Source organism: Pleurodeles waltl, chromosome 5, assembly GCF_031143425.1.
Source record: "Pleurodeles waltl isolate 20211129_DDA chromosome 5, aPleWal1.hap1.20221129, whole genome shotgun sequence".
Classification (NCBI taxonomy): domain Eukaryota; kingdom Metazoa; phylum Chordata; class Amphibia; order Caudata; family Salamandridae; genus Pleurodeles; species Pleurodeles waltl.
The window spans coordinates 192,523,149-192,536,335 of record NC_090444.1 but is presented as its reverse complement, the minus strand read 5'-3'; the positions used below and the strand labels follow the sequence as shown (position 1 = coordinate 192,536,335).

The 13,187-nt window shown below is 43.1% G+C and overlaps 1 protein-coding gene across 1 annotated transcript in view; it reads right to left on the bottom strand.

Moving 5' to 3' along the window:
* The window catches only part of ESRRG (estrogen related receptor gamma), a 661,632-nt gene extending 652,351 nt beyond the window's left edge, over nucleotides 1-9,281 (bottom strand). The window contains exon 1 of the mRNA XM_069233890.1: nucleotides 9,139-9,281. The gene's annotated coding sequence lies outside the window, so the exon portion shown is untranslated. The remainder of the gene's footprint in view (nucleotides 1-9,138) is intronic.
* Nucleotides 9,282-13,187: the final 3,906 nt, after the last annotated feature.

The window sequence follows — 13,187 nt, the reverse complement described above, 5'->3', positions numbered from 1 at the left end:
GTGGATACAATGGTACATTTTAGGTGAAGGAACACTGGTGCTGGGGCCTGGTTAGCAGGGTCCCAGCACTCTTCTCAGTCAAGTCAGCATCAGTATCAGGCAAAAAGTGGGGGGTAACTGCAACAGGGAGCCATTTCTTTACAGCCCCTCATTATGAGTTTGGAAGGTGGAAAAGGCCGCCGCCAAACTCTGCCAGTCCCCTTCCTGCAGCCCCTATTAAGACTTTCCACCCGCTGTCCCACCGGGAAACAGCCCTCAACATTGATGCCGGCTCGTAATTGAGCCCTACACACCAGCACCCATCGCGCTTTTCTCTGTCTGCAAAGGAGACAGTGAAAAGGGCACTGGGGCTGGCCATGGGGGCTCCTGCACTGCCCATGACTGACCGCCAACCCCCCTGGGGCCCTGCCGGCCGCATAAAGAACATTCTGCTGGGCCGGCGGCTGGAAACATTGTTTCCGCCTGCCGGCCCAGCAGAATGCATGGCTGGGACATTGCCGCCGTCAATGCCTCTGTGCGAGGGGTGCAGCTGCACCCCTCGCACAGATCACTGCCCGTAAATCGGACAGTGACCTGCGCAATGGGGCACTGCACAGGGGCCCCTGCACTGCCCATGCCAAGTGCATGGGCAGTGAAGGAGCCCCCAGGGGGACCCCAAATCGCCCCAAGATACCCATTCCGCCAGCTTTTCCCTGGTGGTGTGAATCACCGGGAAAAGGCTGGCAGAATGGGTATCATCGCAAGCAGCGCTGCCCTGTCGGATAGGAATACACCGCCCCTGCCAGCATTACCGCTGGTGGTGTCTTCCGCCGTGGGGTTTTGGGCGGATCATTATATGGCAGTCTGGGCCGCCATGCCAGATGGCGGTATTTACTGCCACCGCAGGCATGGTAGCCCAGACCAACATGTACATAATGAGCCCCAAAGTTTTAAATAGGAGTAGCACAGGTTTTTTAAATTTTTTTTGGTGACAGAAAGGATCTCTTTGGGTCCCCATTACAGCCACCTAGGTAGTCAGGATATCCCTTTCCTGCCCCCTTATTATTTGTCTTTTTTAACTTCAGGAGAGTGGACTAGATCCCTACTTCCTGTAATGGCTGTCAGCAACATTTTTCTTATATTACTGGCAGCCAATGAAAGCGCTGCTCCCACAGGAGTCTGTGCCCATGGGAATGAGATAGAGCAAGGAAAATAAAGCTCCCTGGGCCAATCAGAATGCTACAATTTTTAATTGGCGCTCCTGCAAGAGTCTCTTGAGACTCTTCAATACCCAACATCCAGATATACAATTATATTTGACCCTTCATTTCTAAAAAACTGCTGAAAGGATTTACACCTGATCATAAAAAGCACAATCTGCAGACCAAGTATAGATTCCTGACAAATTTGGTGTAATTCCGTTCAGCAGTTTTTATGGTAGCCTGGCTTAAAAAAGTCTATGGAAAAAGCATGGGGATTTGGGGTTTTGGGATTCCCCTTTTTTTCTCGGTCCCAGCTTGACAGATCACCCTAAAATATGCATATATCTCAAAACAAAACCCTTTCAGGGATAGAGTGATGGATAAATGATGCAAAATAGAAGAGAGAACTCTGGGTAATTCCCAAGTTTAAGTGGAGAGCAGCTCCAGTACAGAGCACCCTACAAAACCAGTGACACTATAGATTTGCTCACCTCAAATGTCTGTATTCTAGCAAAGGTTTTAAGCATAGGATTAGTACAGTGCCATCTATGCCAAAAATGACAAGGTTTGTTCTAAGTCCTACAGCTTTGAATTGGTAAAACACCATCCAAGCCAACCTGGGATGAGCAAAAGCAACCCCTGACACGTGTTTCTCTATCATTACAGCTCTACAGAGAGGTTAAGCTTTTTCCAGACACAACGGAGCACCCAGTATAAATCAAAACAAAACCCCTTCAGGGTTACAATGACACATAAAGTATGCTAAAGAGAAGAGAGAACTCTTGGTAGTTCCCAAGTTTAGGTGGAGAGCAGCTCCAGTATGGAGAACAATATTGTTTACCATGATATTGTGTCATTGAACCGCTAATAGGTTTAACCATTTGTATTGGGTATGCACATGTGACCCAAATGTGAAATCTACTGCCTTTGCTAGTGCCTCTTTGCATACTGGGGAAACCATCAGAAGAATAAATGTTACAGAAAAAAAGTATTGCTTTCTTTTCTGTACCATAATTTATTTGACACATTTGTCACTCTTCAGAACTGTGAGCTTATTTTTGATAATGCACTCTATAGTTACCATCTAGACCACAAAACAACAAAAATCAAAATAATTTTCATACAATGCTTAAGACATATACTAACCTATTAACAACAGGCACTACACAAATACTAGGATTATTTGAGCATAAAGTGCAATTACTGCAACTTTGGTAAACAATATGTCGTTAAAACATTAATTCCTAGTACACACATGTGGAAGAAAACAGAAAGACAGCATTCAGTGAAGAGGAAGTGAGTTATTCTGGATTTAAAAATTGCAGCAACATCACTGTGTGAGTAAAAGAGCCGTATATGAAGCCAACTCTTTGGATTTTGCTAGGAAGGCAGACTCTGGAAACGTACTTCCAGACTATTTAATGTTTATATGTGCTAAAAGACTTGTTTCTAGGCAATCCTTGTCTCTTTCCTATTTAAATGAAAGGCTCTACTGAACATATTCTGGATTCAGGAGACCAGAATGATATATTGGTTTTAATCTAGAAGAATTTGAAATAGAATCTACATACCTCACCAGTCAACCATCCTTTGATGTTGGCCGCAATTTTTCTTCCCAGTTCTGAGACTATTTAGGAAATTTCAGGTCATCAATTACATTTGAAGCCGAAGATAAAACCCAATAGATCTATGAAACTAAATCTCTATAATCTCATTAAATATATTTAGAATAACTTTAACACTACTGAGCGAGAAGTTTTTTTGTGTCAATACTGTATCTACAAGGTGCATTGCGTATTATGAAATAATGTACAAGAGCATTGTACTGAAAGGCAAATTGAGAATGTTGCCAATGGTGTGATATTTCTCAGTAGCCGCCTCATTCATGGTAGAAAATTATAGCATGACGGTATTCAGGAGAAAATGATTATATTTATTCTGGAAACATGAACAGCAAGTATAAGAAGAGTTGATGAATCTAGCACATCTCAGTTAGTTCAAAACTGAACATATTACATTAGCAAAAGCAGCCCAATCTATTGTAGGAATAATAACAGAACTAAAAAAGGCATTAAATGGCCAAACTAGATTTCTTTGGTACACTTTATCTGTAGTTAATGCGTTCTGTAGACATTCTGCAACATCCAAAAAATAAACAGACACGGAATTTCCCCGAACTGGTAAATACTACAACAACACAACAAAACCATCCAAAGAATAAAATTAAGTAAGAATACAGTTTGGTAAGCAGCATTATATGTGATCAGCAAAGGTAAAGTAATAGCTCTGCACTATGTCCCTCATTCTGACCCTGGCGGTCTTTGACCGCCAGGGCGGAGGACCGCGGGAGCACCGCCGACAAGCCGGCGGTGCTCCAATGGGGATTCCGACCGCGGCGGTAAAGCCGCGGTCGGACCGGCACCACTGGCGGGGTCCCGCCAGTGTACCGCGGCCCCATTGAATCCTCCGCGGCGGCGCAGCTTGCTGCACCGCCGCGGGGATTCTGACCCCCCCTACCGCCATCCAGATCCCGGCGGTCGGACCGCCGAGATCCGGATGGCGGTAGGGGGGGTCGCGGGCCCCTGGGGGCCCCTGCAGTGCCCATGCCACTGGCATGGGCATTGCAGGGGCCCCCGTAAGAGGGCCCCTACATGTATTTCACTGTCTGCTGCGCAGACAGTGAAATACGCGACGGGTGCAACTGCACCCGTCGCACAGCTTCCACTCCGCCGGCTCGATTCCGAGCCGGCTTCATCGTGGAAGCCTCTTTCCCGCTGGGCTGGCTGGCGGTCTGAAGGAGACCGCCCGCCAGCCCAGCGGGAAAGTCAGAATTACCGCCGCGGTCTTTCGACCGCGGAACGGTAACCTGACGGCGGGACTTTGGCGGGCGGCCTCCGCCGCCCGCCAAGGTCAGAATGAGGGCCTATATGTGCTATTCCAATCATCTGATGTCACTCTCTCTTTCATGTTGATGACTTTATTTATCCTCTAAAAAGTATTTGTAAGAAATTGGATTATTGGTTGAGATGGGTGGAAGCCCCACTCAGGCAACAACCACACTCCTTGTCAGAGTGAACCATAGAAAGTCACTAAATTAACCTGTTCTTAACTCTGTTGTAGCTTGGCACAAAGCTGTCAGGCTTAACTTAGGGACAAAGGGCCTGATTCTAACTTTGGAGGACGGTGTTAAACCGTCCCAAAAGTGGCGGATATACCACCTACCGTATTACGAGTCCATTATATCCTATGGAACTCGTAATACGGTAGGTGGTATATCCGCCACTTTTGGGACGGTTTAACACCGTCCTCCAAAGTTAGAATCAGGCCCAAAGTGTCAAATATTTATGCAGCACACAAACAGTAATAAAGTAAAACCACAACACAAGAAAATTACCAAAGCAATTTAGAAAAAATAGAGTGCATTTTAATATATAAATTGATACCTGAAAGACAAAAATCCAGTAAGTAGAACCGAATATAAACAATCGTAAAGTTTTTAGTGAAAACAGTGGCTAAAAGCACAAAGCTTTGGTCACGCAAGTAATGGGCAACTCACAAATTTAGATTGACTGCAATGGAGCATGGGTCGGCTACAGGGACAATGATAGCATCACTGAAGAGTTCTTTTCTGAGCAGTATGAGCATAGTGGATGGCCATCAGTGTAGCGTGAACAGCAGGTCGGGAGTTGCGGACAATCATTACTGTAGCTTCACTTTGGCAGTCATTGCGAGCTGTCATTACTGTAGTGCAAAGTGTAGGTCTTCCGTTGTCAGTTGCCATGGACTGTCATTGTTGGTGCAAAGAGGAGGTCCCACCATAGCTTCATGTTCTCCATCCTCGCAGGCGTCAGAGTCTTGGTGCAGATGGGAAAGTTCACAGTCATAAGGAGCCCAAACGTCAGGATTTTCTACATTTTTGTTTTGGGAAGAGTACACTGTGATGCCAGCCATGGGCATACAACCTTGGGAGGCACCTCTTGGGGACCAGGGACCCACTGGGCTCAGCCAGGTCCAGTTGCAAGTCGAGTTGCAGCAGGTGAGCTGGGCAGTTGCAGGGATGTCTCTGAAGCTTTTATTGTCCCTAAAGTTCACACAGGAGGTCAGCTAGTTGACCTTTGGCATCACTCTGTAGCCAGGGGTGAAGGCATGTAGGTCCAGTCTTCCTTCTCAAGGCAGTTCTTCAAGAAGCAGGGTAGTCCTCTAGCACCAGGTCAGTAACTTCCACAGGCCCAGGAGAGTTTTCAAGAGCGGCTCTGGAGCCTTTGTGTGGGGGGACTCCCTACCCTACCCTCACATCTGGTTCTGGAAAGTTTTGCCCCTTCTCCTGTCAAGGCAATAAACTGTCTGCGTGTGACAAAAGACAAGCAAGGCCTGTTGTCATCTTTCTTTGTGTGTGCAGGAGGCAACGTATTCATATCATTATCAGCCCACAAATTGTTAACCAAGCCATCATCACAAGAAATGTATGTAAATGAAGATGTATGAAAAGATGTTCAATGTGGTTCCAGCATACCAAATTCAGTATAAAGAAGAACCAGGTGGTGGTTCAACATGTGCAGCATAATGTGTCTATGGACTTTCTGAATTGTAGTCAAGTATAGGAGAATATTGCAGGAAAATGTCCAATCAAACATATGGACACCATACATCATCCTTATTTATCAATTGGCACTGTAGCAAGTGACGCCTTCCTTCCAGTGTCATCCATTAATCATGGAACATGATGAACATTTCCTCTTCTTTCAATGCATCAGTAACAACCCAGGACGAATAAGAAGACAGCAGCAGATGTAAGGCATCATCTTAGTCCCACTAAATGACACTATCAGAGACTCATAAAGTGACAAAGCAAGTTAATATTTCAACCACAGGCACTGGTAAGAAAGAGCCCATGAAAGCAGCAAGACTAAGGATAAAGGAGGAAAGAGGCACCACTATTTACATTGGAAATTTCCTCTATTGACACACAGCGGAATATAGTGACCAAGTATTGACTTCCTGTCTTTATTACACATGGCTAAATCAATGGAAAACTGCGCCAAAGCCCAATTCAAAGAATATAAACAACATATCCAATGCTGTCCTTACCACTCATCCTAAGATAAGTACTGAGCAATATCCTTGGTTTATTTTAAAGTATAAGCCTATAAAATCTCTGGGTGCAGTAGTTCCTCAAAAAATGTTAAATTCATATCTCTAGTCCACTTATAAACTTTAAATGAGTTTGGTAGCTGGTTGCTAATTACATTTTCTAAAATGGTTTTGGGAGCCTTATTGTGTTGTGTTATTGGCTTAAAAATTGGCACTGCTTGAACTTAACGCACACTGCACTGGGGTTTGCTTGCTGCTTGTGCCATAACTATCAAGGGTTGAGCAGAGATTCTCCAAGAACTGCCTTTTGGACTAACCTGATTTTATGTATTAAGTTGGTAGATTTCAACTCCTCTGAAGTTAATAACCCAATTTCTGACACCAATACAATTACTATACAAAAGGGGTGAACACAACAAAACAGACAACACAGAATACAACACAACAACCACCAGACTACTCAACAGCATAACATTGCAATTGTGCAGCACAAACACATAGTTGCAGAAACAAAACAACAGAACACATCATCACCACAACAAAATGCCACACAGCAGATATGCACAAACATTGTAGTCACACATTACCACCACCAGAAAAATGCTTTTATGGCCTGAATACAATGGTAAAAGATGCTTGCACTAGGCATTGCCTTAGCTGAGTACCAAGGACATGCCAACCCAAAATGGTAATCTCATCCCTAGTGTTTGTAGCCAGTTACCTAGTGTTTCTAGCCAGTTACCAACTATCAACTGACTAACAACCTGCCATCCATAATTTAAGACACTTGCTGTTTTCTGTGTTTTTTCATGAGCAGAGCAATGTTATCTACCAAACAGTACATCAGAAATAATCTGTATTTCTGTGACTTGACTGTATAGTACTGCAACTTTATTTCCTTGTGGTATTTAGTTGCTATATATTGCTGATCATGGAGGACTACTTTACTATATATGTGTATATATATATATATATATATATATATATATATATATACATATATATATATATATATATATATTTCGAGGTATTATAGAAGTGTTCTTCTTTCATGTGTATAAACACAAGCCTGATAGATCATTCTATATTTTTTCAGCTGTGATAACTGTGTTGCTCAGCAATTCAACCCCCTTTACCCATGTTCTCTGAGCTAGCTCTTGTATATATCAAGGTCAGGCTAGCCTTCCAAACTCTAGGATCACAACCTAAGAAAGACAGATTGAAAATGCGTTTTTTTAGGTTCCAAGAAGTAAGGTGTCTATGCTCCACAGCTGGAGATCTTCATCATAATTATCATATAGTGAAAGTAATAGTTAGTAGGTAGGCTTTTACCATGTCAAAAATGGTTTATTTTTACTTTAGAGCACACTTCGTCCCATGTGAAAAGAGGCCTTTGTGCTTCTGGTGCCATCTGAGCTACTTTATTAAACAGGCAGGAAAGCCAATTAAAACTAAACACTTTTACCATGTTTTAGGTGACAGGTCCCATGCTCTGAAAGGTGTTTATCAGCCTGGCAATGGTCAGTCAAAAATGATAGCACACACAGTCGAAAAAATGGGGTGAACACACTTTCCTACAAAGAGTTCACTATTTGTACTGCATGTGTCTCTTTGAATCTCAAGGAACTAAGGGCCTATTTAGCGCTTGGCGGACAGGTTACTCGATCACAAAAGTACTGAATATCCCATCCGCCTTATTACTGGTGCATTGTACACTATGGTATTTTCAATAAGTTGAACAGGATACCCAGCCACCAAAGTCTAAGTCGGCCCTAAGTTAAACTTGAGAAGACAGGGGTCCTCATAATCTTCTGAGTGACTAATTATTACCCATTTTAAATGCAATTTCAGTATTGGCATGTTATTCACACCCAAACTGGATAGACAATTCATGAGCAAGATCCTGTGGTAAATGCTGTGTCGGAGTTTAGCTTTTTAGTGGATTATAATTCCATAACAACAGTTGTAAATCTTAGAACTAATGGAAACTGTACCATGTGACAACCTCGCACTACATTGCAAAATGTTCTCTATTATTGTGTTTGGGATGTCCTTGGGCTTCTTGGGTATATGATGTGGAGAAAATATCACCACTCGTACCTGAATTACTGCCATTGATATGATATCTGCTTGTTACCGAAAGGTACATTTATTACCACATATTTGCCCTGTCATGTTTACTCTTCCACTGATTTACCACATATTTAGACAGTGGAGGATATTGGCAGTGGTGGCAATTGCAATATCAACATATTGCAACCTTGTTTCTTAAGTAAGCATGTTAAGCATGGAAAGACAAGAGACCCAGTTACATTACGCATGGTGATATTATTGAAAGCTGAATTATCGCTTTTGATATGCCAACTACCCCTGCAAAAGGCCATTTATTTGAAAGGTCCTGTGGTAAATGTCTTGTTGGTGTTTCCCCTTGTACCAGGCTCTTGTTGTATAAAGGGGAAGTCTTCGAATTGATGGTAGTACACAAAAATTACCATTGGAAAGTGATGATGAGAATTGCTCATTTAAAACTATCTCCAAGTTGGTCTTACATATGTGGCCAAAAAAGCCCAGGTCTCAGATTTCACATTGTAGATCTGATTTCCATAAGAACAGCCCGGATGATCACTGAGAAGCAATGTGTGATGAGATGGGAAGAGTATGATTTCCAGTGCCACAGCTTCACAGGTGTAATATTATCAGAACATAGCATTACATTTGGAGTATTATGGGGACATATATTTTTGGACTGAGCCTGAAACTAGAATAGACATGTTACCCATTTTATTCTGAGACTGATGCAAAAAACCTCAGAGAACACACATGGGACATCATTGCAAAACACTTAAGGGTATGGTATTGCTCTTACTGTTGAAGCTTCAAAACACCTTGCACAATTTTGCTACTGTCTGCTTCCCCTTTGGGGCACTGTCTCCACCATTGCAATCATTTCTATGCATGTCTTCTGCAACATCTTTCACCTGCTGATCCAGGCGCAGAACTCCAGGAAGAAGGAAGAGATCTGGAAGAGAAAGTTTGGAAGAACATCAGCAAGCAAAGAATGAGTTCTACGGGATGCAAAGAACTAAACATATTGCCATACACTTCCACTTTACTAAATTTCTTATGCCAAATTCACATAGCGATTTGTTGTTCATAAACCTGCTTTTCTGACTGTAAGTAGACGGATTTACAACAATTGGTTAAATCCATTAGTGAGATACTTTGCAGTGAGTAAATCCCACGCATGGATGGTGAGTCCGTTTGTGAGCATTTACAAATTCATTTGACCCTTTCCCACATTAGAAATGGTTAGAAATAACACAACAATCAAGGGCTGGAATAAGGGCCTAATGGATGAAAGTTTTGCAAATTGCAAATCAGTCGCAAAATGGCATGTGACCGCAAAAAGAAACTGTTAGCATGTACCAAAGTAGTAAGATGGTTGTTTGCAAACATTAGTATAGAACACAGGCAAATTAGAGATTCTGAGTTTTGTGACGTTTCCAATTTGTGAATATAAAAATGTAATTCATAACTGATATGTACTATACATTTGAAATTAGTGAAAAGCCATAACACGGTGAGAAGAATGCGGCTTTTGGCAGGAGAACAGAGGAGGAAGAGACAGGAGAGATGATAGGTCTGAACAGTGTTACACTATTTGACCAAACAGAGGGAGGTCTACAGCAAATACAGAATTAGCAGCAGGGTCGTTTTCGACTACGTGAATTAATGAAATCACGTGTTAAGGACGAGTTCCTTAAACATGCTGAAGTCAGGTAGTTGCAAGTGCAGAGTAGCTGCAGTAGCTGGAATATCAAAAAGTGCACTCTATAGGTCTTTCATAATTTCTTAGAAGCATTATTATTTAGGCTACATGCCCACATATCGTTTCCTAACACACCTTTTCAAGCAACACAACAGAGTAACTAATGTTGCTGTTCTGTGTGAAAGGGACAGTAGAGGCAAAATGTTAGGGGAGACCATGACAAGGATGCCAGGTCTAACACCTGGTCAGGCAGCAGCCACAATTCTAATCAGGGTAAGGTACAAGCAAACCTCAAATTTACCACTTGCTCACCCTCTGGTAGCTGGGCGCAGAGCAGTCAGGCTTATCTTAGAAGCAATCTGTAAACTAATTGTGGTCAACACATCAAACAGTAAAGCGGTGAAAATACCCCACAAAAAGATGCCAGACCAGGTTAGAAAAATGGATCAAACTTTAAGAAATAAACCAAGACCAAAATGACAAAACTCTAAGTAGTAGAACCAGAGATACTGAATTTCAAAGTTTTTAAGTAAAATAGTGCCAAAAAGTGTACAGTGCCAACTGTGGAAATTTGGTTGTGCCAGACCGGGAAAAAGTCACAAGTTCAGGCCAACTGTGATGAAGCATGGGCTGGACTCAGGGACCCAGTTAGGCCCACTGAACAAAAGTACCCATGTTAGACTTGGCATCCTTGGCGTAATCTCCCCTAACTTTTTGCCTCTGCTTCCCAGGTTGTTGATGTGAGCTTGACTCTGTTTTTGCTGTTTTTGATACTCTGGGCACCTTACCACTGCTAATCAGTGCTAAAGTGCAAGTGCTTCTAAATAAAATGTATGCGTAAATTGGCTTATCCAATTTGCGGATTCCAGGTGCCCCATCCTGGTTCCCCATCCCATCCAGGTGCCATATCACTCTCTTGCGAGGAAGGAATCGACGCACCGCTGCCTTTTCCGAAACACGCTTGCCAGTGCAGCTATATTTTAGACGTTAACCAGGTACTTTGTATAACAACAGTATTGTCACTGTTTTCTAAGGATTAAGGCTCTTATTCTTTTGAAAATTCATATCTTGACTTGTGTATGTTGGATTTTTGTTGTTTTGGTCTTGTTTGATATAAATAAATATTGCCTATTTTTCTACACTGGCGTTGTGTCCATTTTGTGGTGTTTTCACTGTATTACCATGTTTGTTGGTACAAATACTTTACACATTGCTTCTGAAGTTAAGCCTGCCTGCTCATGCCAAGCTACCAAGGGGGTAAGCGGGGCTAACTGAGAGTGATTCTCCTTTACCCTGACTAGGGTGAGGGTCCTGGGTTGGACAGGGGGTAACCTGACTGCCAACCAAAGACCCCATTTCTAACAACCTATAATACTGGTTTAAAAAGCATTGCGTGGATCCGTGTTGAAGATGCATCGTGCAGCTCAGGCGATGTGTTGATTCTGAGATACAGCAAGGCTGCAGTGCGAGTTCTAGTGGTGTTCACATTAAGGATCCCGTTGACGAGGCATGTGATGTGAAGGCCGGGTTTGAATCTGCTGAGCGGTGAAGCTGCGATGTGATGTTTTCGGCATCACCATTGAGGCTGCTGTTGATGAGGAATGCGAGCATCTGCTCCAGGGAAGCATTGCCCATCAGGGGTTCTGAAGGCAATGCCATGATCCCAAGATGCAGGTTGCTGCATTGGTGGAAGTCTTTTGAGATGGATTTGATAAAACACTGTGGTGTTGATGCATCAGTTCTGCTTGGGGCTGCACCGCGCAGCAGAGGATGTACTGGTTCCATTGAGTCTGCAGAAGGCAGAGCACCTTAGGCCAAATTCCAAGGGTCCAGAACTGGGGTGGCACCACTTGGCAGGGCAGACTCACAGATGATAGAGTCTAGGAGCAAAAATAGGGCTGTTGCAAGTCTTTTATGTCCATGAGACTTAAGAACAGGAGGCCAGCAAACTAGTCCTTGGAGTCACTCTGCGTTCTGGGTTGAGGAGAGGTGCAGGTTGAGTCCTTCTCACTGAAGCAAGAGAGCAGTAGGCAACAGGTCAACAGGTCATCAGAGCAGGAGTCCAGTAGAGTGCGGTCCAGCAGAGTGGTAACTCCTTCAGTAGCACACTAATCCTTCTTTCTGGCAGACTATCCACAGGTCCAAAAATTTACTGAAGTGGTGACATCTGAGGGTCAGTATTTATACCAAGTGGTGCCTATTAAGTGGGGGAGATTTCTAAAGACATGCCTTTGAAGTGCCCTCCCTGCCCTGACTCCAGACTAACTACTGTGGATATGCAGCCCTTTTTGTGGTGGAGAAAACAGCCTATTCAGATTTAAGGGAGGCTGTGCCCAACTCCTCCTCCCATCCTGCCAGTGATGGCCCATCGAGTCACACCCTAGCTCCCATTTTGCGTAGCTGTCTAGGTGGAATACACTAAGCCCATTGCCAACTACACCAAGTGATGTGACAAAAGAAAGGCTGCAGGCACCAAATGGCTAAGGCAAGAAAATGCCAACTTTCTAAAAGTGGCTTTTTCAGAATTGCAATTTGAAATCCAGCTTCACCATGAGTTTGTATTTAAAATGTGAATCCAGAGACACCAGACTTGAAGGCTTTATCTCTTCTGAATTGGAAATTACACTTATAAAACATAGTAAGTTAATTCCAATGTTATCCTATGGGAGAGATAGGCCTTGCTGTAGTGAAAAACAAATTTGATGGTTTCTCACTACCAGGACATGTAAAACTTAAAAGTACATGTTCTGCCTTTTAAATACCTTACACCTTGCCCTTTGGGCTGTTCAGGGCCTATTCTATGGATGACTTATATATATAAAAAGGGATGGTTTGGCCTGGCAAAAGGTTTATGTTTTCATGTCAACATGGCAATGCCCTGCAATGGCTGGCTTGAAACATGGTTAAAGGGTTACTTAAGTGAGTAGCACAATTAGTACTGGAGGCCCACTACTAGCATTGAATTTACTGGCCCTGGGCACATGTAGTAAGACCCTACTAGCGACTTACAATTAAATTAACTATGCCAATTGGGGAAAAGACAATGTTACCATGTTTAGGGGAGAGAGCACAAGCACTTTAGCACTAGTTAGCAGTGGTAAAGTGCTCAGAGTCCTAATGCCAGCAGAAACAAGGTCGGAAAAAGT